A 6,113-nucleotide genomic window follows, 5' to 3' on the forward strand; every position below is an offset into this window, starting at 1 on the left:
CCTGCAGGCTGCTTTTTTGGGGGTGGTGTCCGCATGTACTAATAGCATTCATAACCATTCTAAAGCTCCTTTGAGTGTTAGGCTCTGTGAGTAGATGACTCTCATGGAGTTAGAATCTCGCTTTGATTTAGTCTTCTGGAATTAAGCTGAATTTTCCTTGGGTACATTTTGCAAGGCAACCATGTAGTTGGTCTTCAGAATGTGTGTGTGTCTCTGTCTCTCTTAAAAAAAAAAGAAAAAAACCAGTGTTCTATTACTAGGGAGCAATATACATGAGGAGAATGTACTTCAGAGCAGTCCTATCCAAGGAAGAAAGCTGGTAACAAAAGAAAAAGACTTTAAACTGTTGGGGTATCAATAACCTCCAGCTTTTGACAATCATGTAGGGACTGGTGAAGATTGGCACGAAAGAAAGCATAAGCATTAGAGAAGCTCGTCGAAACATGATATGGTTCCCAACCTTCCGAATACTCAAGAGTGTCCATTATCTCATCTAGATCATGATGCAAGATGGCAAAACACCAAAAATCCAGAAGAGTTTTCTTCTTCAAGGATGGAAAAATGTCCTCGGAGATTGTGAGTCGGTGCTTGCAAGAAATTCTTGGGCTTCTTGCAATGCCAAAGATGTGAAATAGACTTTGCATGAAGTTAACATCTATACATCTATCACTCTAAAAAATGAAATCTGGAAGTATTCCCACAAGCCATTTGCATAAGAATAGACGTTGGAGAGGTGGCTTACAACGTCAAATTAGTTGAAGCCTTTGTTTCCACCATTTAGTATTCTTATGCAATCCCCATAAAGTATTGCCATGAGGTTGGATCCATAGGGAAGGAACCAACAACTTTTCCACATTACTTGTCTCCAATCGAAGAGAACTGGTATGACCACCAAGCTGCCAATCATGAAGTTTATCTTGATCATCCAAGGGTGGGATGGCCGCAATAGCGTAGTAATAGTTTTTCACACTTGCTTGTAATGTAGACCCAAATTGTGTTTCAGACAGGCTTGTGGGAAAGTCAACACAAATCCCTCATTTGATACGACATTTGCCACAGTGCTAACTCCAGTGGAGGCCAAAAAGCAAGCCTTTCATTGTTCCTGTATTGCAAGCGGTTGAGGAAACACCGAAGACCAATGAATGCTTTCCAATCGAAAAGAATTTCCAGTCAAGTGCATCTCTACCATGCTAGTAAATAGAAGACAAAGCTAATTTCCAATCATGAAGAAGGCAAAATGCATAAGGGCATCCTAGAAATTTTCCTTCAAATTTAATAAGCACTGCTTCCCAGTGAGAGAGGTGCCAATTGCCATAAGCTCTAGTCTTGATGAAAACACACGTCTGTAAGTATTATGGTCCATGGCTCCCGAAGTTGAAAAAAGTGGGAATCATGGTGGCCTGTCATGCAAAAAGATGTTAATGCAGATGAAGTATATTTAGTCCACAACGCATTTTAGGTGTGTAGACCAAAGATCATCTTAGAAGACGCAGTGCTTTCGTTTTTCCACAACAATTCCAAGGCATTAAACATAAAAGTATCAATATCAGTTTTAGGCCAAATCAACAACGGCAAGTAAAATTGCACATAGGCCATAATGATCGATTGAACAATTCTTAGACGCACGTGTAAAGGCCATGTAGAAAGTATGCTAGCTTGGCCTTCAAATTGTTCAATACCCAACGAATGGCATTGTGTATAAGCATATACCATGCCAGTGGATATCCCAAATGTCTAACTAGGTGGTCTGATAGAATAATTTTTCCTGGCCATAAAAGTGCATACTAGTCATAAGAAGTCAACGGAAGCAGTTTAAACTTAGAAAAGTTGATATAAGACCAGTTGCTTTACAAAATAATTCCAAAGTTCTCATGATGCACTTATCATTCGGATCATTTTTGGGCATGAACAAAGAATCATTTGCATAGGCCTGGGCCACAAAATGCGAACCATTGGGTAATTGCCCCTTGTGGAGTATACATCAAAAGCGAATGTGTGACAATCACATAGAGTAATGCACTAAGAGGGTATCCTTTATGCACAAATTTTTGTAATGTCCACTTTGATGAGAGATCACGACCCAAAACACTCTGGGTAGTACTATCCTGATATAACAGAAAAATAGCTTGTTGCATTTTACGACCAATGCCCATTGCAGCCATGACCTTAGCTATGTAGTCCCATTGAATTGTATCGAAAGCTTTTGCTACATCCGATTGCATAACAAGGATGTCCGGATAAGTATATTTTCCGTATTCTATTGTCACATATACATTAGCAATATTATCCATAATTTATCTTATGGGAACAAAACCATATGGTTGTGGATGGAAACCATGAAAAAGTAGTCCGCCACCAATACGATTTGCAAGCATTTTAGCTACCAACTTGTAAGATAACTGGCATTAATGTGATTGGTTGCTAATCATTAATGTGATTGGTTGCTTAATCATTTAATGGATTCTCCCAATGCTTTTTTAGGTGCCAAAGTCACAAGGCCTTCTTTCCAGGAAGTAGGCATACATCTTGTCTTCCATGCAACATTAATCATGATCAAGATCTGAAGTTTAAGCTCATCCAGAAGGCAACAAAGAATTCAACCATCAGACCATCCCAACTAGGTGGCTTCCAATGTCCCATGCCATATGACGCATGTGTTTAACTCTTCCTCAATGAAAGACATATCATATCTCAAAGCAGATTCATGTCAACAATGGGATGCGTACAATTTAAGAAAAAGCGGTGTATGATCAGAGAGTGTTGAGGTATAATCAATCCAAAGATTACATGAGAAAGATTCATACTATCGAGTGTGTAACAAATACCATTTGTTGAGTAAGAGCATTATGGTTATAAGTGAATCCTGGAATTCCACGCATAGTAGAAAGCCAAAGATCAGAGGCATGTGCTTGCAAAATGAACTTGTCCCAAGCTTGATGCTCAACATGTAACATATGAGAAGAGCCATATGTATTATCCTTCCTTTGTGGAGAGTTGTTAAAATCTCCACAAACAAAAGCATTTGTCAACTAGAGATAGGAATTGAAGAAATTCCAAATCCTTTGTTGCTCATGGGAAGATTGAGATCCATGCACTCGTAAACTGAAAAATTTCACTTGCCAAATACATTGCACAATCATACATTCACCCAATGAATCAGTATATTCCAATGTTGGCTCTAGTTCATGTCACAAAAGAAAAGCAATACTTGAGAATTGTTTGTTTCTTGCATAGAAAATGTCATATCCAGTAAAATGGCCAATCTGGCCACCATATTCATGCTAATTGTGTTCTTGCAAACAAACTATATTTGGTCTCGTCATATGTACATAATCCCGTACACATCTCGATTTATGAGGATTGCAAATACCTTAAACATTATATACAACACACTTTATTGGAAGCATCTTCTGTACATGATAGAGAAATAAGGGGATTTAACTCTCATCCGTATGTGCACATCCCCCTGGATCCAGTAATACATTCCAAATAACATCATGCTTATCAAAGAGCTGAGTACCTCTAGTACAAACTTGAACCCAATTACGTGAGACCACATTGGCAATGGGATTCGCTTTTGCATTGTGAACATTAGCCACCAACTAAAGAATTTACAGTATGAGCTACATTCTCTTGGGTTTTGGTCCAATTACAAGTTTTGTACAAAGGTGTCTTGAAAGTCTTTTTCGGGGCAACAAAACTATGGCATCCCAATACACACCATCAACTACATTTCCTTGCAATTCTGATTTTATCCATTGTGCCATTGCAATTCTGATTTTGGGCCATTGTGCCACCTCATTCACAAGAGGCATTTTGCTTGGAAGAAAAACCACTGCAGCATACTATCCACAAAGTCATCAATCAGCATATCGTGAACAAAACATTCCTTAGGAGATCACTCCTGGAGAGATTTGCCAAGTTTCAGAATAGAGAACCTTGTTCCTGTGCTCATCATTCTTGTGAGTATGATGATAAACCTTAATATTCACATTCTGGTCTGAAACCAATTGATTCGGAGACAAGTACCACGCACTGAAGAGAGATTCAGTTGTTCACTGTTGTACACAAACCGCCTCCCCCGCCCCCCCACACACACAGTTGTACACATAGAAGAAAAGCGAGGAGCAGGTGCTGAGTAGAGAGGAAAAATAGAGCAAAGAGAGACAGCACAAAGATGCGAGATGTCATGTCAGAGGGGAAGGTGGTCACATCAAATACCAACAGCACAGCGTACGCTTGTACACACACCACACACACACCCACCCACGCAGAGATGCACGTGTATGAAAGCATGAACATCAAGTGCATAGGAACAGAGTAGAAGTGGCGAAGACGGGCGCTACAGAGTGGGCACCCGGCAGAAGGTGGTTCTGTAGAGGCGTTCGCGAGCGCACCCTCACACCTCTCGCCCCCTCCCGCCCCCAACACACACACACACACACACACACCATATCTCTCTCTCTCTCTCTCTCACACCAATTTTTCCTTTACTAGAGCAGCCGATTTGGCATAGTATCTTATTGGTACCCTGATACCCAAAATTTACCTATTTTGACTTACGCCACTTCTATACTTTTTAAAAGTTCTCATGTGGTTTGATTATTTTATCTATCTGTGTTCCTCCATTCATCTTTTTCTTTCCTTATTTATGAATTTAATCTTCTATATCTTTATTGTTTTTGAAATTCCATCTCTCTCTCTCTCTAAAAAATTTAGTATCGTCTGCTTGTATACAATCACTATTAACCCTTTGTTAAGTTGATCTAATTTCAAGTACTCATGTGCCTAACTTGCACATTTCCTCGATACAAAACCTTTGGTAACCGAGTTTTTTTTAATTTTTTTTTTTGTGTGGCAGGAAGTTCCTTTTCTAACCTCCATTATTGATTTTGTATATAATTGTCAACTCTAATTTCCTACCACTGTCCCAAACACACTCGTGACTCCTCAACCTCACGTAGCACAAATCTCTCTTCTTGGTTAAGTGACCACATCATCCCACAAGCAAGAAACCCTAGGTTACTTCCACCCCAGTTTCGATACTTTACATAAACAGACCTTAGGAAATATACAAATAGTTGAAAAGCCAAAAAAAACTTGGCACCAATGAATTGGAACTTGAATCCTCCGTTGGTGACTTCGTGACAGTAGTTAAAAATACATGTGTAGCAGTCGTTTCTCTAGGATCTGTCATTGTTGTTTCAACAAATATTGTGATAATTAATAAAAACTGGCTATGATAAACATGTGAGGTGGCTGTAGTTTAGTGGTTAGAATTCCACGTTGTGGCCGTGGAGACCTGGGCTCGAATCCCAGCAGCCACAGTTTTGACGATCAGTCATCGTTTGCTCTGACCGCGAACGTATACGTATAGGTTTGGGTGTGGAGTCATCACCGCGAACGTATAGGTTTGGGTGTGGAGTATGGTCGCTCTCAAAAGATATTTTCGTCAACAAATTTTACAGGGTTATCTTGAAAATTTTCAAAATTTGAGCTAAATTGCAACTAAAATACCTTAAATTTTATAGATTCTATTAAATCAATTTTTACAGTGATAAAGTATCTTGCTAACCAGCAAATGCTTTTTACAACTTACATCTCCTTACAAGAAGAAGAATGTTAATGAGAAATCAATGCTTTAGCAAGTGTGCAAGTCAAATTTGGTAGATGCTTCTTTTAGGACCATTTAGTAATTAGATGTGCATGGACCTAACTTAGGTGCATCTATGGTGTTAGTACAAAGGGCTTGTTGGACTCATTGGGTGCTTAGGAAGGATATTGGGCCAGGTTAGGAGAGTATAGACAAGCTCCATGGCTGGAAAGAGAGTGAGATTATGGTACCTCGTTGGGGGAGGTTGGTCTTGTAAATGAGTACCTCTATCAAGCATACTAGGAGGGGTTCCCTTTCCAAACATGTGGCCATTTCGCTCTTTTATCATTGTTATATGTAGAGAATCAGACTTTCAAGCTTCTTATAAGTGTTGGAATTAACTCCTTCCCTCTCCTTTTGGACTCCTTAGTGTTACCCCATATGTGGATGGTTAAAGATGTCTGCTCCTTGGGTGGCTAGGTGGGAGGGGTGTGGGAGTCGCTGCTATTGAGATATTGAT

The 6,113-nt window shown here is 39.6% G+C and overlaps 1 non-coding gene across 1 annotated transcript; it reads left to right on the plus strand.

Moving 5' to 3' along the window:
- Window positions 1–5,255: 5,255 nt before the first annotated feature.
- On the plus strand, window positions 5,256–5,327 carry TRNAH-GUG (transfer RNA histidin (anticodon GUG)). The gene has a single exon. It is a non-coding gene; the product is annotated as a tRNA-His (tRNA).
- The last annotated feature ends 786 nt before the right edge of the window (window positions 5,328–6,113 follow it).

This window comes from Cibotium barometz, chromosome 30 (assembly GCF_041138505.1).
Source record: "Cibotium barometz isolate CiBa-2024 chromosome 30, ASM4113850v1, whole genome shotgun sequence".
Classification (NCBI taxonomy): Eukaryota; Viridiplantae; Streptophyta; class Polypodiopsida; order Cyatheales; family Cibotiaceae; genus Cibotium; species Cibotium barometz.